The sequence below is a fragment of the Mercenaria mercenaria genome, unplaced genomic scaffold, assembly GCF_021730395.1.
Source record: "Mercenaria mercenaria strain notata unplaced genomic scaffold, MADL_Memer_1 contig_3425, whole genome shotgun sequence".
NCBI classification, from domain to species: domain Eukaryota; kingdom Metazoa; phylum Mollusca; class Bivalvia; order Venerida; family Veneridae; genus Mercenaria; species Mercenaria mercenaria.
The window spans coordinates 53,653-80,353 of NW_026461561.1; the positions used below are offsets into that span (position 1 = coordinate 53,653).

The 26,701-nt window shown below is 33.8% G+C and overlaps 1 protein-coding gene across 1 annotated transcript in view; it reads right to left on the minus strand.

Annotated features, from left to right (window-relative positions):
- LOC123526491 (ornithine decarboxylase-like) overlaps positions 1 to 22,919 on the minus strand; it is a 36,075-nt gene extending 13,156 nt beyond the window's left edge. Inside the window, exon 1 of the mRNA XM_053534154.1 lies at positions 22,802 to 22,919. The gene's annotated coding sequence lies outside the window, so the exon portion shown is untranslated. The remainder of the gene's footprint in view (positions 1 to 22,801) is intronic.
- Positions 22,920 to 26,701: the final 3,782 nt, after the last annotated feature.

The following is a 26,701-nucleotide window of genomic DNA, read 5'->3' on the forward strand; positions in this document are numbered from 1 at the left end:
ATATTTGACTGTATACATTAAACATAGACCTGGAGATGTAAGCCATGCTAACAGTATGGTAACTACCCCAGTAGCCGTGTGCTTTAATTTGTCCAATATGGCCGCTCAAAACTAAACACAATAGAATGCCGTGTATGTTTTAAAGAAATTTTCTAAGTCTTTTCAATTTTTGTTACTGAACTCTGTTAAGTAATCCTGTTATGTCCAATGAAGTAATAACTTTACTGGTATGGTGATTGGAATCGTATTTGGCATAAATGCATTTTTTTAAACTCCTAGATACTGTTCAATTTCGTGTCAGATGTTCCAAGTTTTCGGAGTTTTATTTGAGTGCTTTTTAATTGAAGTTAAATATATATCTCAATAATTTTATAGGGCACACAGTTTGAATGTCTTCATCTCTTTGAATATTTCTGATTTGGACTAACGTTTTTAACTGCTTATTGTTAAATAATGTTTGTTTCTAGAAATGTTTTCATATTTTAGTCTAGTGGCACATGTTCAAATATGTCTTTCGATAAGCCAGGCATGGTCATCAAGCATTAACTGTTAAATTGTTATATTAACGTACCGGTATATGCCTACAAAGTAGAGATATCAACTTCAAAATACACTCATATGTTGATCAATATAAATGCTAATGTTTCTAGTGTATTTCGTCAAATTTATGCTACTTCTGACAATTCGGAAAACAGTCATTTCAAAATTATGAAAAAGGTGAACACAAATTGTTCAAGATGATCTCAAAAGTTGTATTAAAACTGATTAACAGCTCGATGCATGCTGAGGCCTGATTTAGATTATTACACCTTGACACTCGATCGATATCCCCTCACAAGTGATATTTGCATTAGCACTTGCCCGAATCAGAATCTTCGCGGAACGATTGTTTGTGTTGGAATAGATCCATGAGCTGCCAGAAACGCTTAAACGATAAGGTGTATATTTAGTTTTTTTTGGGTAAAGGTCACACCAACACAATTAAATGTCATATGGCGACTTTCCTGCTTGCCATGGTAAAAGTATACCTTAAGTTCTCCTCGAGGGCAATATTTCATCACAGACTGGCACCAGAGTAGAACCATTGACCTTCTGTATCACAGCTTCCTCAAATGAAGAATTCTACAGTCCTAGTTAGGCACGAACCTCAGCGACTTTAACTACTCGGCCACGGAAGCCCTCTGAATATTTAGTGATTGCTATACAGGGCTATCAGAGGACTAGCAAACCTTATCACTTTTCTATATATATCAAAATGTGTACACTCCTCTGTCCTCAATGGCGGTTTCAAGGCGATGCAAAAGTGTTTGTTTGTTTCTTCCTTTCTTCTACATTACACAAATGTTATAATTTAGAGATGGTACCTAAAAATTCAATTTGCATCTGATATTACTTTCTGTTGAATACTTAATACCTCAATTATATAATGGTTTAACTGTCATACTTCATTCTTCATGCTGAAAGGCAATATTTAATCCGAAAAATTTGGTCCTTTTTGGAAAAGAGAAGCCAGTGACAGATAATTCTTTTAGGACTATTTAGTTATCTCAATAAAGTATGCATAGATTCAGATGTGTTTCCTAAAAATATAGTTTACTTCAAGATCTATAAATAATCATTCAAACAAAAACGTTGAGCATTATCTTTCATTTTCAAGCAAACTAATTCAAAGACAATTTGTTTAATTTATTACTGCCGATAATTTACAGGTATGGTGGTATTATCAGGAAAGAAAACATTATTCGTGAGAAAAAAATATACATTTTACAAAATTCGTTTGCCAAGAATAATCAAGGCCTCAAAATGTATGAGTTAAAAACATAGCGATATAAAAATGTTCTATCTGATGGTCATACCAAAACCATACCAAAAACTGCCGAAAGAAGTTATTTCACTTTTTATGACACGCACCTTGTATTTATAAATGTACCTAATTTGCATACTGACCGAGGCGTGCGGAAACGCATTTACCTTGTGGAATCTGCCCTTACAGAAACTTCTGTTAATACAATTCAGACGTTCTTTAGTATAAATAAAATGATTGTGTAAGTTAAAAAGAAATGACAATCGCCATTTTAGCTAATCCACTAAAACAACGAAGCCGATGTCGCTGTCAAAAGTTCCCGTATTTACTGCACGGTGCTATGTTAAAATATTGTTAGTGTGAGATAAGCGATATGCACTTCTGTATGGTTTCAGTTTGAAGGGGATGCATTCTGAGGTCATGTTTCTGTTCTTTTCCTATTGGATATTTTTCGCTTCTTATAACTTTCTTTTCTCAAGCACAGCAATGAAGTGACCTCATTTAAACACCAACAACGGAAAGCAATGGTGAATATCATAATCTTTGGAAATTCAAATGTAAAAGACTAGTACTTAAGCAGGTTACAATGCAAGTGTAAACATTTTGTTTTATTAGTTTTGCATCATAACTAGTCAAACAATAGGGCCCCATTAATATGGAAAAAGTGGAAACTCCACAGGTCGTTCAACACGACAAAAATGAAAATGTTGCAGGCTCGGTTTGATTGGGTCTGTTCATGCACGGTAGTGGAAATGCATGCTACCACCCATGCCCTCTAGCAACAGGTTGAGCAGAACTCAATATATGTTACACGTGCCAAAATCAATTTTAGAGACATCTGCAGATGTGTTCATACGGCGGTGCATATGGAACATTCAATGATACACAGTGTGTATTTCCATGAAAAGCGGCGTAATGGTCCCCAGTTAAACTCAAAGTACTGAGTACAGTACTGATTGTGTGTGTGTGTGTGTGTGTGTGTTCGGGTTTAACGTCTTTTTTAACAATTTTTTAGTCATATAAACATATAAACGACGGTGTCTACTTGTAGCAGTGAGCACAATGCCCAACTTTATAGTGCTGCCTCACTGGCATATCACGCCGTAGACATGTGGCATGATACCCCACCCAGTCACATTATACTGACACCGGGCTGACCAGTCCTATCACTATCCTCTTAATGCTGAGCGCCAAGCGAGGAAGCTACTAGTACCATTTTTTACGTCTTTGGTATGACGCGGCCGGGGATCGAACCCACGACATCCCGCACTCGAAGCGAACGCTCTACCACTAGGCTACCGAGGCGGTCAGTACTGATTGAAGATGATTTATGTTAGTATGTGTATGAAAAGAATCCATTCCAAAAATGGCACGAGCGCTAACAGCGCTACCCAATACATATAGAATTTGATTCGGCTAGCCATATCATCAATATGATACTGCGATTTTGCGATTTGGTGATATAATTATACAGATATGCATTATATATATCACATAATTACGTAAAACCGTTCATCATCACCCTTGACAGGGAATAATTATAAAAAGTTAATCATATTTTATGTATAACACAGTTTAAGTCAAATATTAGCTGAATAATTTGAAAGCATAATAAAACTCTACACAGAGTCGGAATATACACAAAACATTTTAGATTAAGATATAATTTATTTAAAACTCGAAATTTAGAAACTCTTATACATTGAACTCAGATGCACGTTTCAAAACATCAAACAATCCTAGCACTATCATCTTAATGTTGAGCGCCAAGTGAGAAAGCTATTAGTACCATTTTTACGTCTTTGTTATGGCGCGGCCAGGCCTTATGGCCGATTTAAAGACTCGGACGACGGACATTTTTATAAAAAACTAATACATAGCCTGTTAACAGAATCATTAATATGTGCTTTTACTGGACAAATAAATTATATCTAAAGACCTTTCTTTCAGACTGCTTATGTTACAACACAGTAGTTGTACATTGTTGACCATTTTTTAAGACGTGTAATATCTTTGTCGTTGCAGGCTGAAGATTCAGCCGACGTTGTTATTTCCTGTTACAATAAACTGTAGCTAATTAGGTCAATGTTTCATAATACTAGTAGGCAATGCGGATATTAAAACAATCTAGTGTGCTCAATAATACAAGACATTACGGATACATAAAATCAACGAGTTTATGATTTTTGTGGTCGCTTTATTGCTTGTGAACTGTATTGATCCTGATTTTGTAAGTGTGTGTTTCGTTCACAAACTGGAAACGATGTAAATTGTAGAAGTTATTAAATGAAGGTAGTCATGCTTGTACACGTATATTTTTAATTGAAAATTGATAGTCTGTATAAAGAAACTTCAATGCATTTAGGTATATAATTGTATCGAATTTCAAGGAAAACTATAATGTACCCATTTCAATTCTCTTTAAAAGCACTAAACTTCTGAAAATTTCAAAAGTCTTTATACTTCTCTATTCTTTGTTGAAACAACTTCTTCAATGATTTCACGTGTTTACTATGTTTTAAAATTTGGTTAACGCATAAAATTCAAGTCAATTAAAGTGATCCCTGTAATACACTCTTGTAATAACGCTTTGACGTCGACGTCGTTTCAAGTATAGGAGACGTTAGTCAAAGTGACTTGTTTATAGTAGTTAAAGAAAGTAGAATGTTATGTTTAATGTTTCAGCAGGAAAAGCTTACATTTGATAAAAACAAAATTTTCCATTTGTGACCTTCCACATTGAATTTATTAAACTCGTTAAATAAATTTGATAAAATGCTCGACAGAGCCTCGCATTTTATTACTTTATTCATTTAATAAATTCAATATGAAAATACCCCATGTAATATCCTCTATAAATATGCTTCATACATACGAAAAGGTATTAATGTAATCCGCGTGCATTATCTTCTTACGTTCCGGGTAATTTGGTCCGTTTCGCTATCAGATTTAATTTATTCTTTACAGGAGACGCTCATGCGTATTGCTGTCATGATACAGCACTTTCTAATAATTATGATCAATTTGTGATGCATGCACTATGATCCAGCTATTGTTATTAGATTATTAAATGTTAGAAATATGTGTGCATATTAGTTTAGTCGACATCTTCACATTTTAGGCGAAATAGTTCTATATCGTAAAAATCTATAAAATGTGAGTGCTATGGCAGTGACCTGTGGATAACACTCATTGCAGAAGGCAGTAAACATTTGCAACGCTTTTTGAAATAATGTGGAAAATCAAAATTCGTCTCGCGTTTGTAATGATATGTAGCATTTATTTTCAGCAAAATCATTTTTCAGTTTCATGTATATATTATATGCCAAACTTGGAGAAACTGAACATGTTGAAACATTTCACAACAACTGTGAGCGAGTAGCTTTAACAATACAAAATGTCGGAAATTTTAAATCAAGCGCGTTAGATTTTACTTCCAATTAAATTGGATTCAATTGAATATACTTCGACATTCTTCTATATTCATATCAGTAAAGTGGTCTATCAAATCATAACGTATTTCTTCAAAACATCAAAGACAAATTACTTGTCAACAGCATTTGCAAATAGTTCAGGTCAATCTAGGACTGGATAAGTGTTCGTTCATTCAATAGACAATTAAAGCAACTGGCGTCAGTACCAATGTAAAACAAATCATGAAATTACAAAAGACGTGAAACATGTTTCATAAAATAATATAAGCGTTAAAGTTATAACGATAAAATTACACTATATTTAGGTAATGTATGTATTTTTAGGAAACAAAAACGAAAACGCCCTAATTATTGGCGTCAGGTTAATTCTTACGGACAATAAAATCGAAATGATAGATTCAATACTTTACTTTGACGTATTATAGCGGCTGGTTTTGAAATAAACACGTTCTATAGCTTTGCGACACTTGTTAAACAAGATTTCAGTTTGCTATGCGACAGTGTATTAATTAAGATAGTAAGTACGTTTTATCAATTAACTGTTTAAGCGGTATCTTATACATGTATAATTAATGTTTACAAACTGATTCAAGATAATAAAACATCTCGTTAAATTTGATAAAGCGACATATCCGAGTTACCTCAAACATTCTTAATGATTTGTCCTTTCGAAAAGGTGGGATAAATGACAGACACGTTTAAATCCAGGCCGAACTATGTATTTTCAACTTTCTTTTTTTGTACTCCCTGTTCAACTCACATATATACAGAGAAGTTAAATGATGATCATTGTCGATGAAAAATGCGCACATCAAATAATGACTGTTCAATTTACATGATAAGTATATAGCGAATAATATATTGAACAAGAAGTGGCAAAAATGATCCCATTGTAGCCCGGCTTATAAATCCTAAAATATGGCCGAACCTTGCACATTTTAGTAGAGACTTAAGATAATACATTTCTTGGAGAACAATACCAGAAGATAAATTCTGGATATGGAACACTCGAATCAGTCAACCATGAACGCCTCGGCAAACTGTTTTATGACGTCATCTTTAGGACTATTGAATTTGTAAAAATAATTTGATCATGTTCAGCAACGTTTAGAATTTTATCGCCCTTTTCGAAATTTCTAATAATCTGGTGACAAAACAACTGGGCTATGTAGAGCTTCTTAAAGTTACATTATTTTAAGAATTATCAAAGAAAGGTTACTTTTGGAATAATTTGTATGAACAGGGATAAATTATCTAAAATGACGTATCACATTTCTTAAACTTTACATCCTGTTTTCAAACAATGATAAATTTTTTATAAAATAGTGTTATGAAAAAGAGGAAACTTGTGTTCATAATTAGATTATATCGCTTTAGAATTCTTCCGACTATAAATGTCTTTTCGGGTCATTTTAAACTTGTCCAAACATACGGGAGAGATGTCTCATATTTTGCTCATACATTTCTTTCTTGTGGATACGAACTAAAATTCGTATTTATGTAATAATCAATTCATACGTAATTCTTACTTTGAATTAAATTCTTTTCTATACTTTTGCAGCGATATATTACTTTATATGATATAACGAAGAACAATGCAGAGTGGTTAATTTCATGACTATTTCGTAACAGAGCTAGGCTAAGGGTTGGCATATAAAATACTCAGAAAAGCAGACCCTTTCTAATTGTTAAAAAGCAAGAAACGTATATAAAACTGAAAGAAGAAATATTTCCTTCAAGAATATTTGTAGGGATAGGTCAGAGAGAATTTATTAGTACGGCGATGTTGCATACAGCTATAAACTGTTTGACAACATGCACTTACCAAATCTTCTAGCGTCATACTTAGACTGTTTGACAACATGCACTTACCAAATCTTTTAGCGTCATACTTAGACTTTTTCAGATACCTTTCAAATTACTACATGTACATATTTTACTCATTTAGAAAAGTATATTGTTAGTAAAATGTCAAAATTACAGCTAACTGAAACATGCAATATCAAATACTTCTATTCACATCAATGCCTCAACCCATTTAGAAGCGGCTCAATAAAAAACTTAATATATATAAGTATCTAGCTCATATTTTATTGTTTATTGTAGTCATTTAAAACATTTGTTTAGAACTCTATTTTTAAAAGTGGCATGTGAGATAATGTTTTGACACGAACTAATGCAATTGATCCCGTTAAGGTAAAATATCCGGAAAGAAGGTATGTGTGTTGTGTGTGTGTGTGTGTGTGTGTGTGTGTGTGTGTGTGTGTGTGTTGGGGGCGGGGGTGGTACTCATCTGAATATACATTTTAACTGATGAATAAAACTGAGCATTTGCGCATGTTTGAAACGATTTACTTACTAAATTTCATTTTTGGAGTGTTTTTTACTTGTCAGAGATACATTATTCTATTATAATATAAATTAATAAGAAAAAAATGTATGATGATTGCTTAATATTGTGGCGACTTTGATCTAACATATTTATATCAAACTGCATTTCACCAGTGAGATGATATACTGTGCTAGTCTGTCGTATGATTGTAGACAAAATATTTATAAATGAACTTTTACATAAGTTTTTCTAAGTCAACAAATACATTACAATTTGGACAGCCTACCTCATTAGTATATGTTAAAATTGCTTCTGCATTATAAACCATAAACCTATGTCTTTACGTAAAGGTGGAACAATTGCGGTATGGTAAATGTGTGTGTTACCGAATGTGACCAAGGGGGAAAGTGCATTGTGACACCACATTAATACATTTGCTGTAGGGTTCTCGAAAAGTATAACTCCCAAAATATGTAAAATTAGACTGAAAATATTTGAAGTAGTAGTTATAAGATACACATCACCATCGTGGTTTACAAATTGATATGAAATACATGATTTTATTTCAAGCGCGTGTGAAGACTACCGCCTTTTGTAAGCTAAACCTGTCCATATGTTTCATACCCAGATGTGAACCACTAAACCACAGTCTATTTCTTAAATGAAAGGGAGTGTAAGATGAACATAAGCATTTTTACACAACTTAGTTCTCTAAAACGATTGTATTTGATGAATTGAAATGAAATAAATAGTTCTACCGAAGTAAATTGGCTTTCCAAAACGGGGATACAAATATCAGAACGTTTGGATGTACGATTGCTTACAGACGTCGCGTCGTCACTCTTTTGTGATTACACTAGACATAAGTCATAAGACACTTTCATGATGATGCATGCTAGTATAAATATATGCCGTAAGATGAAAAGTTTATCTATAAAAAAGTTAAAGTAATGCAAAACTGAATCAATGTAAACAATGTTAAAGAAAGACAAATAAAAAATGCGCTTATATGATATAAATAGCAAATTAGCAGTTTCCATTTTGGTATGTACTACATTGATGCGTTCGAAATACGCACCCCTTAACATTTAAAACACGAATATATTTAGCTGATTTTTATTTTACACTTTGGCCATATACCTATAGGATGATAGTTCAAAAACAACTGAAAGACGATAGGTCAATAACAACTCTGTGAGACTTTTTCATGCTTTGTGTGATTAAATTATGTTCTGATGTCAATTTTCTTTCAATCTAAAACATTCATTTGTCAGATATAAATACAGTTTGGTTAGCATAAGAAATAAATCGCGACTTCGTACTTTTCATTTGAGTATACCTTTTATTACGTTAGTTTGCAAAAATATACAGAATGATACACACATCGTGCCGTTACAAAAAGAGTAAAACAGCATTGTAAGATTTATAGAAACATTTCACTTAAAATATCACACCCATGTCTTTATATAAATCACGCTGTTAAAAATATCGCATTTTATTTTATGCTCTTCAGTGAAATACTGAAATTTATCGATGAAATAACATTGATATTCTCACTGTTTCAAACAGTGAAAATATCATTTTTATTTTTGCACTGGTCTACGGAACTACACTTGAATGCGAAATAATATGAATTATAGATGATAGAAAATTCCTTGCAAAATATTCTTTAGTAAAGGTATAAATATATAGAAAATAACAGGATCATAAAGATTTACATTCTATTATAAATAAATGTAAAAGAAATCATGAAACATAATAGAACTATTTAGAATTTTTCTACAAAGATATTCTGACGTCACGATAATTTTATTATGACGTCTTGATGCGATGCACGTGACGTTTCGCGAACAAACTGGATATAATTTTGTTTAAACCATTAAAAAATACATAAAATGAATAGAAAATTTGTTTGTTTCAGTGTAAGATTGAAATATATTTCACTCGTGAACACCATAATTTACATTTTCACTCGTGGCTGCGCCACTCGTGAAAATATTGCATTATAGTGTTCACTCGGTGAAATATATTTCGATCTTACACTAAAATAAACAAATATCCTCTATTTAAATAGATATATTAAAAACATTTTGGTTCAATTCCTGCACATCTGAGCTCTGAACTGTGATAAATCAGGTGAAAAACCACTCGACGGCCTTCTTTATTTTCATTCTTACATGGTCATTGAAATTACATGATAAAATTTTGCTGGGCTTCATTTATCTAAGTAGTAATAAACCGCACGTCATGTCTTCATCTGAGGTCAAAATAGACTTCATAATGCTGTCTTACCGGTCTGCGCGTCAACCGTTGTTTATCGCAGAGTCTAACACAACCGAATTCATTTTCCTATCTGATTATTGTGTATTTTTATATATCAATACATTTTCCTGACGTCACAATTATTACGTCCGTCGCACAGGAAACGAAATCAACATAAAATAGAAAATAGGCAAATACTAGCATTTGATGGGTGTCGTCAAGGATGTACTTTAATGTCCTTCGTAACGTGTTAGAATCGAAACAATATATCAAAATTAGTGATTTGCTCTTCATAGTTTGTCATCTGACTACTTTCTTCTTTGTTTAGCTGCATCCAAATCCAGCTATGTCAGAATGTGCAATTTATTTAATAGTAAAATCGCAATGAATGATTCCACTCAATTATTCTTTATGAGACCACGAACCTTTTGATCTAAATACATAAGTGCCTGGATACTTTTAACTAACCAATATTATAACACATAAATCACGGTAACGGGACAAATATGCACAATATATTTCCATTTACCGATTACCTCCCTTTTAATTGTGTTAACTGATTATTTTTCAGGAAAATGATATATTCGATCGCGGATAATGTCACAAAAGTTTAATAAGTGTTGTTTTAAGGGTTTTGTATTGAAAAATTAGTATTACTTTACAAACATTTTACGGCAATTTTGATAAAAAAAAGAAGGACCGGTATCTCTTTATAAACCACGATGAATATTTTTTTCTTTTTCTGAAATATATTATTTATTTACATTATTTCAATTTTGCATTCCTTTAAAGATAAATTATATAGCAATTTTGTCAGGATTCATAAATAAATATAACTACTAAGAGCATTTTTGCCAAAATAACGGAAGTCATTGCGCATGAATAAGCTTGAGAGTAAACCTGCTTTTGATACTATAAATAGAAAGATATTAACACAAAACACTTAAATCCCCAAAATCTTAAAGTTTTATTAAAAATTGAGCGAAATATGACGATTTAAAAAGACATTTGCTGAAAATATGCTTTATATGAGTTGTCTGCCCCTGACAAGAGAAGGTGCGAAAAGTCAGTGTTCCATATCCAGATTTCTATTTCACATAACCTTCAATCATTTTATGTTCATGGCTTGTCTCTACTAAAAAGTGCAAGATCGAATGACTTATAAGCCGGGCTATTGGTGAAGAAAGCACAAAATTTTGCATGAAATACCAAATCCCACAAGAGGAGGAGACACGCTCTATTTGCCCTGGAACCTCCTTTTAAATCAAAAGGGAGGTAAAATGTCTTGAAAAAAAGTTTTTCCTTTAAATTGCAATTTATCTATATAGTAATTTTTATAATTATTATCTAAATATGGATAACATATTTCTAACAAGGACCGACAACCATTTTGTATTGAAAAATATAACAATTTTACTCCAAAATAAATACTCCTATTTCTCTAGACACATACTAAAAAGGGACACGATCAAATATTTACTGTATGATGAATTTTAAAACTGAGTGTGAAAAGAGGTATCTTACGAAGAAAGCATAAAAGTTTGTATTTAATTATTATAAAGTATACTGAATCAGAAAAGAATTACACATACGATTTGTTGGCTACAATCAACCAAATAAGAGGCCCCAAAGGGGAACTGCGTTTTATTTATTTCAATCCAATATATCTAGAACTATTTCCAAAAGGTTAATTCATGACCTCGATTAAATATTACCCTTGACACAAAATTTATTCAATTACATTTTATAGACATTCAAAGTACATGGCTCAGGAAAAATAATATGAGGTCCTTAAAGGGGAAATTGTTAATAATAAATCTCATCCAAATTGATTTATTTTTATCGTTAAAATATCATATTACAAAAACAAATAAACTGAATTTATGTATATCATGCATAAGATATCAAAAGATAAAAGCTATTCACATTTTGAGGTGCATGGGGTACTTTAATGTACCTATATGTAATTGAATAGTCTGCTTCACAATTTTTGAATATCCGATATTCTGTTCTGTACTAGTTCCATTCTAAAATCCATTTAAAAATAGTAAAGCTGTATTTGGTTTAATTTGAAATAATATTAGCTGTTATACATGTGGGCAACACATTTATTTTAAAAAGGGAAGCCCCTCTTTAGGGCAATAGATTTATGTTACTCAACTGATAATTTTTGTATGTTTTGTAGGGAACATCAACATTAATCTCTTGTCTGTTACATTACAATATATGACATAATCATGTTTTATAAACCAAACGACTCATCCAAAGACACATAAAATAAAAGAAACTGATATTTGCACCGCTCCAATGGATATCTAAGAACTGTAATAGGTTTTCCAGTTTTTCTCTAATACATTTGTTTGACAAATTTACTTTCCCTATACATGACTGTGTAATTACACTGGCAATTAATCGGTTCTATAAAATGTACACGATAATGCAACAGACATTAAATAAGAAGCTGGTGCGAAAAATATGGTACTCCTGTTTTTTTCTGTAGAGTTATTTTCCTGTTTTCTTTGCAATTGTTTGCTAAAATCAATCACTAACAGATTTATCCTTGACATTTAGGCAGCGTTTTCATAATGCAATGATAGCATGACAGAAATTATCATAGAAACGTAGGTTATACACCACTGCTACAATTTGGGGAATAATTTCTAGCTGATTTTGCAGTTTGTGTGTTTGGCTGAGAAACATTAACCCCATTTTTCTTTTGGTTTCGTTCCAGCTCTGACAATATTATTTAAGAAAATGTAAGTTACAGACATTTAAAATGGGTCCTGTTGTGTGCTTCAAACGTTTGAAATTTGTCAATTTTATATAGAAAAAAGGACAGCTATTTCTTATTTTCATGCCTTAATGTCTTTCCCCAAACATGGCCTCGAATAGTGAGTATGGACATAACAACTGGTGTCGATAATATATTAATTATTTCAAATATCGTATATTTTAACTGAACTTTTAAAGGTTTTTACAACCATGTCGTATGATCTTAATTACGCATGTATATATTGGGCATCCCTTGGTTAAAGTTTTCTGTGGAAGAAAGTTCGCATAGATACGTCTCACAAGAACCAAAATGCCTGAGTGACAAACTTAAGTAGAAACATTCCAATAATGAAAGTAAAGCCAGTGTACTAATGCCAAGGAAAACATGCAGGTAAGCCACGAAACGTTTAGAATGTTTAGTATAAGATCTAGATGATCAATTACGCCTGACCGAATTAAAATGTTGTTCCTCGGATTTGCCGCTCGTATATTTTCAGAAACACACGAAAAAAGATATATTTTTTGTTGGTTTTTGGTTTGCGTTCGCCCCAATGAAAACAAATCAAGCCAATATATGTTGGTGCGCTAATTCTGACGGCAGACAGTGTACAGCTGCTTATGAATCCAGTCCAAGAATTTCTAAAATTGACTTTACTCACAATAAATACATTCGTCTATAATATATCATGATACTTAAATTTAGTTTCAGTAAAGTTCATTCCCTTTATGCAGTTACGCCATTTTCTTCGAATGTTTACAAAACTGAGTTGGTACAAAAATCGGATTTATTTCAGTTGAAAATTGGATGGGGAAAAAAAACCCATACTAATTTACTTAATAACATCAATCTACATTATTAAGGTAAGGTATTGATAAAGACGGTCACTTTTCCTGTCCGTTTTGATTTTCTTGTCCAAATGATTAGAATTTTATAAGAAATGGTGTAATGAATTTATATTAGGAGTTGTGTTAATACCAATTTATATCTTAAAATTTTCAAGTCCTCGAGTAGAATGCTGTTAATGCACATCAATCTCAATTTCAGTCCTTATTTGAGACTTTTTACAACAAATCTAATCCGTTAAGAATGATTAAAGTTAGAACATGTAAGAGAGCATGCTAGACTTTTCTCATTTCTTGACACTGAATTAGATCTCTGACGGTAAAAGGGGCATAATAGTCAATATTTTTGAAAGTAACAGAGATATTGAACGTTATATAAAACTTTAACCAAAACATTCTTAGTTGAAAGGGACATAACTCTGAGCTTCAAGTTAAAAGCTTTAACAGTAAGGAGAGATACTCGACTTTATCAAAACTTTTAAGAAGTCGAGCTAAAAATGCTATGTTTTCATACCAGTAAATATTCAAGTCACATGTCTATGTCATGATTATGGTTTAAGGTTATGCATTTTTGTATATTACATATTTTTAACTGCATCTTCAAACGCATACATTATTTGATTACCCTGTACTGTATGCTAATGTTATTGCCTTTTTTTTCACGAGTTCGCTTTGTTGTGTGCCAGCAGGTCGAAAACGTACTTAAACCAAGATAAACTTATGTTTTCTCAGTCCCTTGTGGATTAGTTTTAATGTAAAAGGGCTGCACATTCTGTTTTTAGGTTTTTATTAGTAAATCGAGAGTCAAAACAAGACAAATATATTTCTTCGCTCTTCGCTAGCTCTTCTCAAAACAAAAACGATATTTAAATTATATCAATTTGTTTCAGAAAAAAAAATCTGATGAACAACTTTTCAACTGGTAAACTTGTAATATATGTCTTAATTGAAAAAATTAAATATCCAGATTTTTAACAGTGTTTAATGTTGGAAAGAAGACCCCGGGTGCCTCCTTCGGATATAAGTTTAGCCATGAACTGGTACCTGGATAAAGCCATGAATTGTTCGCAAAGCCATTCTCCTGTTATAAAATAGACATCTCGTGAAAGGTTATGAACATACAAAGATGCTAATGGATACAAGCTATGGACCATATCTCAGAGATGTTGTGCATGATGTTTCTACGGCAACGACCGAGCGTTTGTTTCTACAAACATACCAACATAGCACTATGTAAGTCCATTCAACCTCGATGTACTCAATTTGGGCATACCGGAAAATTTGTTTGCACAAAAACAGAACACCCGTCTCATTCTGCTATTCAAGATAAAAAGTAAATGTAGATTTTCCCGGAAGCACAGAGCGCCCCCCCCCCCCCCCCCCCCCCCCCCCCCCCCACAACAACACAGCCATAGAGCCATGAATCGCAATGTAGGCCCACAGCAACAAGTATATTATAAATATATGCAAAATACAACAAAATAAGAATAGTGGGGTAAGGGGCAGATAGAGAGGTCGGATGTTAGAGGAAGGTGGAGCAAGGATGAATATTCAACAGGGGAAGACACGTCCATTAAACGCAGTTTTCCTACAGCGTTGTAGACACTCGCGTACAAAAGAAACACTGTTGAAAAACGGCGTTAAACCCAAAACAAACAAAGAAACAAAAGAAACATACACTTACGCGCGCGTGCACACACACACACACTCACAAAAACTAACATACGTAGATAAACAAACAGAAAAGTAAGAAAAAGCAACACTATGGGAACCGCCCATGACATGCACGCACAAATACACATACATAAGCAGAAAAAAAAACAGTCGGACACATCTTAACGTCATTTTTTGGGGAAATGCCGTTTTCAAGGGCAGATAACTCTTTTTCGATACCGGTGACCTGTGATTTTTTTTTTTTTTTTTTTTCATTTTTTTTTTTTGTTTCTTAGATTATTGTCCTTCAATATCCAAAGTTTGAAGAAATTCTGTTATTGGGAAAATTTTCGCACCAAATTCTAGCATACGTCCTTAAGTTATTGGCGAAAATTTCAAAAGCGATTACATTAAAAAACTATTATATTCTTTATACGAGCGATTTACATATGCAACAAAAGTAAAGTAGATGCAGTTACCCTAACAGACACATTGTTAGGTCTCTTTGGCGATATATAATATGCCTGCTACTTGACAGTTGCGCAATAAATTATATCATATAATGACATGGTATTTCAGTGACGCACATATTTTGAAAATTAATATAACGATATATCCACTGTTACTGTTGAATTAAAGTTGTGTCCTAGACTGTATTGTATAGAGCAATTCACGAAACTCTGATTTTTCAACATTCTAAGTCTGGTATAATAAATTTTGTTAGTGTCGTTGTAGCGAAGTAATTACAGGAAAAATCTACAAAATAGATATTAAACGTTTTAAAATCTTATATAAAATTATTAATGAATACTAGTACGGGCCAAGTATCGTGCCAGAGCTATCAAGCTATTGAAGCACACACTTTTTAGGATAAAGTTACATAGGACTCTATACAAAAAAATGGTTATACTCCTCAAATAACCGGGGCTGATCCAGTTGTATCTAGTAAGTATGAGCGGTGTGATAAACTATGAATTTAAATGATTATCTTTGTAATATGTAGTACAAATGTGACAAACAAAATATATTTACGCTGGAATATAGCAAGAGAACGCATCTCTTGCCAAAATATTTTCAACATTTTCAAGGGGAAACGCAAAAGCCCTAGTCCACCGGGAGATAGAGACTAAAGGTTATTTATTGTAACAACAATGGGAACAATGAGAAATCTACAAAATAGATTAAACGTTTTAAAATCTTACATAAAATTATGCATGAATACTAGTATAGGCCAAATATCGTGCCAGATCTATCAACCTATTGAAGCACACACTTATTAGGATAAAGTTGCATAGGACTCTATACGAAAAATGGTTATACTCCTCAAATATCCGGGGCTGCTCCAGTTGTATGAAGTAAATACGAGCGGTGTGATAAACTATGATTTTTTTTATTAAACGTCGCACCGACACATGATAGGTCATATGGCTACTTTCCAGTTTTTAATGGTGGAGGAAGACCCAAGGTACCCCTCCGTGCATTATTTCATCACAAGCGGGCACCTGGGTAGAACGACCGACCTTCCGTAGGCCAGCTGGATGGCTTCCTCACATGAAGAATTCAACGCCCCGAGTGAGGCTCGAACCCACGCCGATGAGGAGCAAGTGATTTGAAGTCAGCGACCTTAACCACTCGGCCACGGAGGCCCCTAACTATGAATTTAAATGATTATCTTGGTAATATGTAGTACAAATATGACAAACAAAACATATTAAGACTGGAATATAGCAAGATAACGCATCTCTTGCCAAAATATTTTCAACATTTTCAGGGGGAAACCCCAAAACCAAATCCGCCGGGAGATAGAAACCTCTTCCTTTACCTACCCCACACTTGCAGCATTTTTGTTTGGGTCGTAGCTATACTGCGCATATGTGGTGTACAGTTAAAAATCATCCATGTATGTCCCTGTCTGACATGTTATGTAATAAGAGTTCCAGCATATCACAATATACGGTCGTCATAGCATATTTCTTTACACTAGCACCTGTATTTGCAAATGAAACATTAATTTGTTGTGTAGTAATTCTTATAATTCTTTCGTTTGTCTTAGTCCATAAAAACTCATTATCAGGGAGAGAGACAATAAAATAACCTAAACTTTGAAGGTAACATCCATGTAGCACCACACAAAAGTGCCCTTGGTTTTTCCTTACGTTCAGTTACAAAAAAGTTACACTATAAGTTATTTATAGTAACAGCAAGGGGACGGGGATGGTAATCTTAAAAAAAAAAACACAATAATCCTTACCAGGTAGGTCAAAATACAACTCAAAATTGGATAAAACATGAATGCTGTACCTCAAAACAGTGGTCCCGATATTTGCCTACGGCCATTAATAAAAAAATTAAGATTTAAGCTATTTATAGTTACAAGAAAGGGAAGTAGTTCTATACTGGAGACTTGATTCTTATGCATGAGACTCTGTCTCATGATGATAAAAATTTGTGCCAAGTTACATCAAAATCCCTCCATGCTTGAAGAGGACATACCCCGGACAAAATCCGCCGCCTTGTATCTGAACTTCGGCCTCTGAGATGAACTTGACCTTAAACCTAGGGATATGGTTCTTGCGTATGACTTCCAACTCATGTTAGTGAACATTTGTACCAAGTTACATTAAAATCCCTCAATGTATGAAGAAGAAATGCTCCTCATTCTTGTGTCATTTGATTTCTAAGTGTGACCTTGACCTTAAACATGGTTCTTACGCAAGACAGTGTCTTATTATGGTGAACAATTGTGCCAAGTTACACCAAAATTTTTCCATGCATGAAGAAAAAATACCCTAGAAAATTCATTACTGAATTTGACATTTGACCTCAAAAGTTTGACCTTAGACTTATGGACCTGGTTCTAGCGCACGGCACTCCATCTCATGGATGAAGAAGATATGCCCGCAAGGGGGTGGTGAGGGTCCCATATTGCGCTCCTTATTTTCAAACGGGCGTAAAATTGATTTTCTGATGTTCTGTAAAAAGGCAGAAAGCCTACCTATTTTATAATCAATTCTTTGGGCGTTACCCTGAACCGGCATTTATTTTAGGCCTTAAATTGCGCTAATGAATGGTATTCTTAACACAATATTGGAAAAAAAGAGCACATGTCAGCTATGATTAGAACAAGGACTGTTTGCAATAGTCAATTCCATCGGCTGTGCAGACATGCAGAATATTATACTCAGCACTGACCCTCACATACAATGCTCTGCATGATCATTTCTTAGTAGAGACATGATATTTTTTAAGGCCGATTTGGAACCAAAGATAAAAATACACTGTTTGTCCAAACGACTTATGTAGGATAAGTGTAGCTCAGTTATTTTAAGGAGGCATCAGTTATTTTAAGAAAACATTGTTTATAAACTAATTAAATAGATTAACCTTTCCTTTCAACGATATACATCAAGGCTTCCTTTTATGTCAGAATTTTTATTATATTTATCTGTAGCAAATTTTCAAATGTAAGTACTTTTCGTTTTTGGGGTGTCTGCAGTAAATCACTGCACTTCAGAAACATGTATAATTATAAACATAAACCTTAGGCTCTATGATGGGGTTCAGTGGGAGAGTTAAAGTAGTTAAGTAGTGTTAAAGGTGTTGTCAGCTCAATACAAAAGCTCATTGGCTCAAACCATACAAAATTCAATCTCATACGATACCAGTTCTCTTTTCAAGAATGCGGAATTTAAACTACGGGTAATTCTAAAACTTGAAATCTAAATCAAATTTAAATAAGTTTATATCATTAAATGTGGTATAAACTAGCAATACTGAATACAATAATACATTTAGTACACATTCCAATTACTTTTGTTATAAAGAAAGCATTAGGAGTATGGTAAACTTTAGCTAGAAATCATTAACTGTCTTTGAAAAAACATAAAACTCTTATGTTTTATACAATATGTTTTTTCAGGAATTTAAATAAAATGTTGCGATCCAAGGAAAACACAAAAATACACAAAATGTAGTATCATGAAACCGATATCTGACACTTATTTTAATACCGAATAAATGGATATAATGAAAATGAAATGCAGTGAAGTAATATGTTCTTTTGTAATAAATTTGCTATACTCTTCATTTACATATTTTATGGATATTCTTACACTATGATAATTATATGTGTTTCTCAGCGGGGATTTTATTTACATTGTGTGGTCTAACTTGTTGAAAATAGAGTACGTGCGAGGTTGGCATGCCCTAAACACGTTTAAACTCCCAGTTTCCTTTGTATAGGTTACTCACCGTTCCAAGGCGGTGCCCCTATTTTCAACTGGTTTTCTGTCTGTCTTGTGTTGTCTGATGTGTGTGTTTTCTTGTTTGTTGTAAGAATTTTTTCCTCCTCCTCCTCACTCCGCATATTGCCCCTCCTTTCCCCTTGCAATAGCGCTACATCTTGCAATCCCCCACTTTACATTGAGTTAGTTTTCGTTGCTCCCCATTATTTGTCAAAACGAAACAACATGAATGGTATGAAAGGAAGAACAGCCGTTTCTTCCAAAAAAAAAGATGTTAAGGTATGGGATTTTATTTGCAACTATCGAAGTCGTGAAACCAAGATCCGTAAAAGCATTAAAGTGTTTAGAATCGTAAAAGTGACCATTTAATAAAAATATTAGGCACATCATTACCTCAACATTTAAGTTTGAGCTTGACGTATTTAATGTTATCTTATCTATCGTCACTTCAGTTGTTTTTTACAATCCACCCTCGTTCTTTTTTATCATATCTTCTATAAGAGCTTGTACTTTAAAGACATAAGAATATGGTCAAGTCGCCAGCTTACGCATTTATTATATGAGCCGCGCCATGAGAAAACCAACATAGTGGCTTTGCGACCAGCAAGGATCGAGTCCAGCATCCTGTTTATAATGAATTAGTCCATCTTTTAATTTGGAAAGTGTCATAAAATGTTGAAAGGGGTGCATATCAAATGGTTGTTGACTAAATGACATACAGTGCAGATCATGATCAGACTGCACGGACATGCAGGCTGACTATGATCTGCACTGGTCGCAAAGGCAGAATCAAACGTGTTAAGGGTTAATAGAAACTGATAGATACAGTACCTGTAATACATATATAGATATAGGTTTGTGATGTGGTATGTAACTAACAAGCCAGCTTAAAGTTTCTTATTAATAATATAAGTATAATTCCTGTTTGAAGTAAAGGTTATACAATATACAAGTTATCACTCGTTGAACTATTAGACATGCAATCATCATATACAAACGGAATGGGAATGCTAAGCGGTTTAGGATAGACAGAGTATTGTTTGTTATATTTTAGTGTTCATATATATTTCTGGTTCTTTTTGACAATGGCGTGCATTCGAATGATGCGCGATAGAGTTCTGTTTGGCCGGTGCTAAAGAACGTGAGAGGAGTTGCACATTTTCATTACTTGTCATGTGAATACTTGAACAAACTAAAACTGTCAGTTGTTACTACATCATGTACAAAAAACCCTTGGTCCAATCTGCAGAAGCCATGGACTGAATCATCACTTTTATGCTGATGGCTCACAACTATACTTCTTGTCGTTTAATCCAAAATTATTTCCTACCAACATGAACCCCTATCTCGAAATGAGGTCTGTCTTGAAGAATCTCGGTGCTAGAATGGATTCAAACATGGTCATGACACAGCATGTTAACTATATATAGAGCTAGTTATGCACAACTTCGGCAAATATGCCACACTAGGCAGTACATCACAGCTGTTGTTACCAAGTCTTTAGTGAACTCTCTTGTTACATCGAAAGAAGACTACTGTAACTCGCTGCTGTATGGAATTTCCAGACACACTACAAAAATTTCAACGTATATATTTAACACAGCGGCCCGCATCCTAAGCAAGACTCCGCGATACAATCACATCATACCAGTCTTGAAGGAGTTGCATTGGCTTCCGGTTCAGCACCGAATCGAGTTCAAAATCTTGACACTTACATACAAAGCCCTGCACATTGAATCTCCCAAGTACCTTGTCGATATGCTTGACATGTACAAGCCTCGTAGAGACTTAAGATCGGCAAATGGCCCAGTGCCTAATTATACCGAAGAGTCGAACAGGAAAGTATGGTGACAAAAGTTTCAAGCATGCAGCTCCAAAGCTTTGGAATGCCCTCCCAGCAAGAATCAGAGATTCAAGCTCACTTCCGCATTTAAAAAATAATTCCTTGAAACGCATCTGTTTCACACATGTTATATACAAAATAACAAAATCTGAAATACTGATGAAAATGGCGTTAAACCCAAAACAAACAAAAATAACAAAATCATGACGGGTTTGTTTCGTGTTGAGAAAGGGATTGCTCTCCTTTAATAGTGTATGTAATTAGTATTATTATTATTATTATACCAGATTTATATAGCGCCCTTTTCATGATCAATTTCACGTTCAAAGGCGCTTTACATAGTTCAAATGCAGCCACACAGGGCGCATAATTTATCCTCTACCAGTACAGACACAGAGCGATCTGACCAGAGGGACAGAGTGAGACAAAGCCCCCATGACAGAGAGATTAGAAATCAGATACAGGCTTGTCCGGCTAATTTAGCCTAGCTCGTTGCGAATAGACAGCCTGGTTCTTTAACATGCCCAGTGTATAGCACTGATACACGCAAGGATTGCCTGGGTTCCTGACCAGTACATCTCTAGTTGGGTGGGAAACACTGAAAAGCGTTTCTGAAAATTCCCGAGTAGCTGCCGGGGATCGAACCCCCGACCTCAGGATTGGAAGGTCAGTGTGCAAACCACTGAGCTATCCGTCCACACAATGTAATGTAATTTAACTTTGAACATAATTTATGGATGATCTTGTTTTAACTATTATTCCTTTTAATCTTTTACGTTTAATGTTTATGTGTATATGTATGTATGTTCTTTATGTCTTTGTAAAGCACTTTTGAACGCATATTTTGTATGAAAAGAGTGCTATATAAATATGGTATAATATAACAATAATCATAATAATATGTTACTAGTATTACAGGTACACTATGTCTCATTGTGATAAAGGTTACAGAACCATTCCCATCGCATCCACTACGCCATAAATGATAATACCATGTAATAAATTAATTCTAGCTTGAAGCAAATGTTATTATTGTTTTAAGTGATTTCACTTAACGAATAATTAAACCAAAGAAATTGCAGAGAGCGCCTTTAAATATACATGCTGTATTCTTTTACATTAGTTTTTTTTTTTTACACATTTTAAGCATATTTGTTTCATGTTGGCTGCCGAAAGGGAGTAACTGGTTGGTTATCACGAAAATACATATTGTCACTACAAACGTATATCGTAATATCAACCAGGCATGGCAGAAATACTCAAATCCTCGGCACAGAACACATGGAATAGAACACATTATAGCCTAATGTTTGATAGCGGTGAGTTATCGTTACTTACTAGGTGGCGCAATATATCCCATTCCATCATTCGGATTACCTCCAGATTTTTCTCACAGAAAAACTGCATCATAGCCTAATTGTAAGTTTGGATATTTTCCGATATGTACATATATTTTTATGCGTCGTTTATCCAAGCCAAACCATGTGTAACACACAATTCAATCTGCTATTCTGGATATAATTTCCACTAGAGTGTCTGTTAAAAGAAAAACTGCAACCTTAAAACGTAAAAGTTATATTTCCTCGCTTATCTTTTATTAGAAAGACTTCTTACCTTTATCAATTTCTAAAATCCGTATCCCAAAATGTTTTGTTCGATTTATCTTCTACGAAAAACCATATAACGAAAGCTAGCAGAGACGAACGCTGGACTCCTGTAACACTGACTTTAAGTCAGAAATCAAATTAAATGATAAAGAAATACGATATTTATTAAATGAACGACACAAAATTTACATAACATAAAATCACAGTAAGACGTAGTCTGTATATTACCTTCATCCAACCGTAGCTTCTTTTGCACATTAACTGCACATGCATACATTTTACATTCAAAATTTAATTGAAATAACTGACATTTCCCAGTTATTCAAACAGCATACGGATAGTGTTTATAAAAAAACGACAATATTTACAACGCTAACAGCACCTCACGATAGCGATTTAATACATACTTGTGCCAATGTTATGAACAAATTAATAAATTGATACATCCAAACACAATCCGAAACTGATTTATTTACGGGGAATTTATAATTTTACACACACAATTCCTGTTTTTTTCCGCAACATATACAACGCGCTAATCCAGGAGGGAATAGATAGGTAGCAAGTTAACAGGTGTACCGTTGGATAGATATTGAAACGCTTTATTGTTCTTACAAAAAAAAAAAAACATGGCTTATCGGTCTTACTAATGAAAATTTTAAATCATATATATTTTTCATGTTGTTATTGTACAATAAAAGGGTTGATAGCAATTTATTATAAAATGTCTCTATATTGCTGTTTACGAACCTTAAATGACATTTTTTGGGGCATTTTCTTTTGTGAGTTTTCATTTCTTTGTTATTTTTGGTTCATTTAGCTAATAATATAGGTTTATTATATCTACTCCCGACGTTCTAGAACATGTCCCTTTAACAAATATCATACAGATATACACGAACTATTAAAACTTTTCTTTGTAAAATGTTAAGACTGTTTGTTATATGTTATCACGGTTATGGGCGGTGTCTTTCGGAGTTTTGTTAATAAACTTGTAAGTTTGTATTTCACTCGTATTGATCATCATTTTATTCCTTTTTTCCGGCCGCAGGCCGGTATTGGTTTCAAATATAAATAGAGTTACATTGGAAAAAGCTTCACTAATGTTCTGCTGTTAAGGAGGTAGGTTACCTTGTTACCAGGGTAAATTCAAATTAGTTGAACCGCAGTGACTTTTTGTATTTCGTGTAATTTAATGTTTTAACTGCTACAATCTCAGTTCCGTTTATCTCTGTCCCTTCAAGTACAATTTTTATCCAGGTTTGAAGTACATGACCCTCTTAAGGTATTTTATATAGAAAGAAGAAGGAAAATACGGATATTTAACACTTTTCAGTGTATTTTGGTTTCATTGTTATCCGTAGAAGTCTGCATAATTAATAATTTTACTAGTATGCGCATTAGCTTTCTAATAAAAGCTTAAAATGTATATGTCGCGGGGCTCGTGTTTCCATGGTAACGCATTTTCTCTCATTTTTCAACAATTATGTATGAAAACGGGTTTTTCGACGGCTTCAGTGCCATTCTGTTATTGACTAACATGGAATATTTGGGTAATATGATTAGCAAAATACCAAGAACTTTACATAGTACTATGTTTTTCTTAAAGTTTAGAGTAACCATGGCAACAGAGATGTTTAAAATAGCTTATATGTTGCTTTTTATCGTAATTTCTTATAAAAAAATATTATATAAAATTATCTTTCTTCTTAATGTAGCTTTAAAACATCTTATTTCTAACGTTAGTAATATTTTCGTATGAATTGCAGTTAATTTAACAAATTTCACAGCTTAAAATACTTACAGCAGTGCCCGTCGTCTGACATTTTTATTGAAAACCCGTTCTGCATGCTGCTATTATTCTCATGGATATTGTTGAAATGAAAATAAAAAGCCGAAGCTGTGTTCCATAAATAGACCAGTGTCAACGCTTTTGAATTTTACAATTAGACATATAGGTCACGGGCCTCGTTTCCATGGTAACATCAATTTAATTCAAGACACCACAATTTTTTACTGAAATTTGAACAATTTTAGAGCTTAGTTTTAGTATTTAAGTAACAAATTATCAACGGAAACTGGGAAATCAAACTGCCCAATTTTTATTTGTAAATGACCGTAATAAGTTACCTTTCAGCCAACTATATTCCCAATCACATCAGCTACCATCATCCATTTTCTTACATTCCGCATAACATTTCAATATAATCACATAAAAGAAGCAAAATATTGATCATTTTTCAGAGCAAAAGACTAATAAAAAGTATTTCAGCAAATAATGGCTGTTTAAAAATAGTTCAAATAAAGAAAAAGCACAGAATAACGTACTTTCAAAATAAAAGTTATTAATTTTGCGCGGTAACTGACACGTAACGTCATGACGTCAATGACGTCATTTTAAGGCAACAATGTTTTGAAGCGTTTCTGCGGCAATTCATTCATTATTTCTGCATTATTAAACCATTAAACACAAGATCGGAGGCAGGTTGAAGTTTTATTTCCAGAAGAATGGATATACAAACACATTTAGTTTGTCGTAAACGTCGTCGTAAATCGTCACGTTAGCTTTCGGTTGGACATGCGCACTTACAAATATCAAGGTAACCTACCTCCTTAAGTATAACTATTTGATGGCCCTTAGTGATACATATGTAGCATGGTCCATTTTTGCATGATCCATTGACCATGACCTTGACCTACTTTCTTCTTTTTAGCTCACCTGAGCACAAGTGCTCAAGGTGAGCTTAAGTGATCGCCCTGTGTCCGTCGTCGGCGTCAACAATTTGACTGTTAACACTCTAGAGGTCACAATTTTGGCCAAATCTTAATGAAACTTAGTCAGAATGTTACCCTAAATAGAATCTTGGACGAGTTTGATATTGGGTCATCTGGGATCAAAAACTAGGTTACCAGGTCAAATCAGTGGAAAAGCTTGTTAACGCTCTAGAGGCCACATTTATGAAATGTCTCTGTGAAACTTGGTCAGAATGTTAATTGTGATGATTTTTAGGTCAATTTCAAATCTGGGTCAGGTGAGGTCAAAAACTAGGTTCCCAGGTCAAATCAAAGGAAAAACCTGTTAACACTCTAGAGGCCGCATTCTGAAACTTGGTCAGAATGTTTATCTTGGTGATCTTAGGTCAAGTTCGAATCTGGCTCATGTGGGATCTTAAACTAGGTCACAAGGTCAAAACAAAGGAAAAGCTAGTTAACTCTCTAGAGGCCACATTTATGACCTTGTATAAAGGAACCTTGGTTAGAATGTTAAACTTGATTATCTTGAGGTCATATTCAAATTTGGGTCAGATGGGTCAAAAAGTAGGTCACCGGGTCAAATCAAAGGAAAAGCTAGTTTATGCTCTAGAGGCCACATTTATGGCAATATCTCTGTAAAACTTGGTAAGAATATTAACCTTGATGATTTGTAGGTCAAGTTAAAATCTGGGTTAGGTGGGGCGAAAAACTAGGTCACCAGGTGAAATCAAAGGAAAAGCTTGTTAACACTTTAGAGGCCACATTTATGATTGTATGTTCATGAAACTCAGTCAGAATGTTAACCTAGATAATCTTTAGGTCAAGTTCGAATGGGTTATGTGGGGTCAATAAGTAGGTCACCAGGGCAAATCAAAGGAACAGCTAGTTAACATTCTATAGGCCACATTTATGACCATATCTTAATGAAACTTGGTCAGAATGTTAATCTTGATGATATCTAGGTCAAGTTGTAATCTAGGTCATATGGGTTAAAAAAACTAGGCCATCGGGTGAAATCAAAGAAAAAGCTACTTAACACGCTAAAGGCCACATTCATAGCCATATCCTGATGAAACTTAGTCAGTATATTAATCTTGATAATCTTTAGGTCAAGATTGAATCTGGGTCAGACGGGGTCAAAAACTAGGTCACC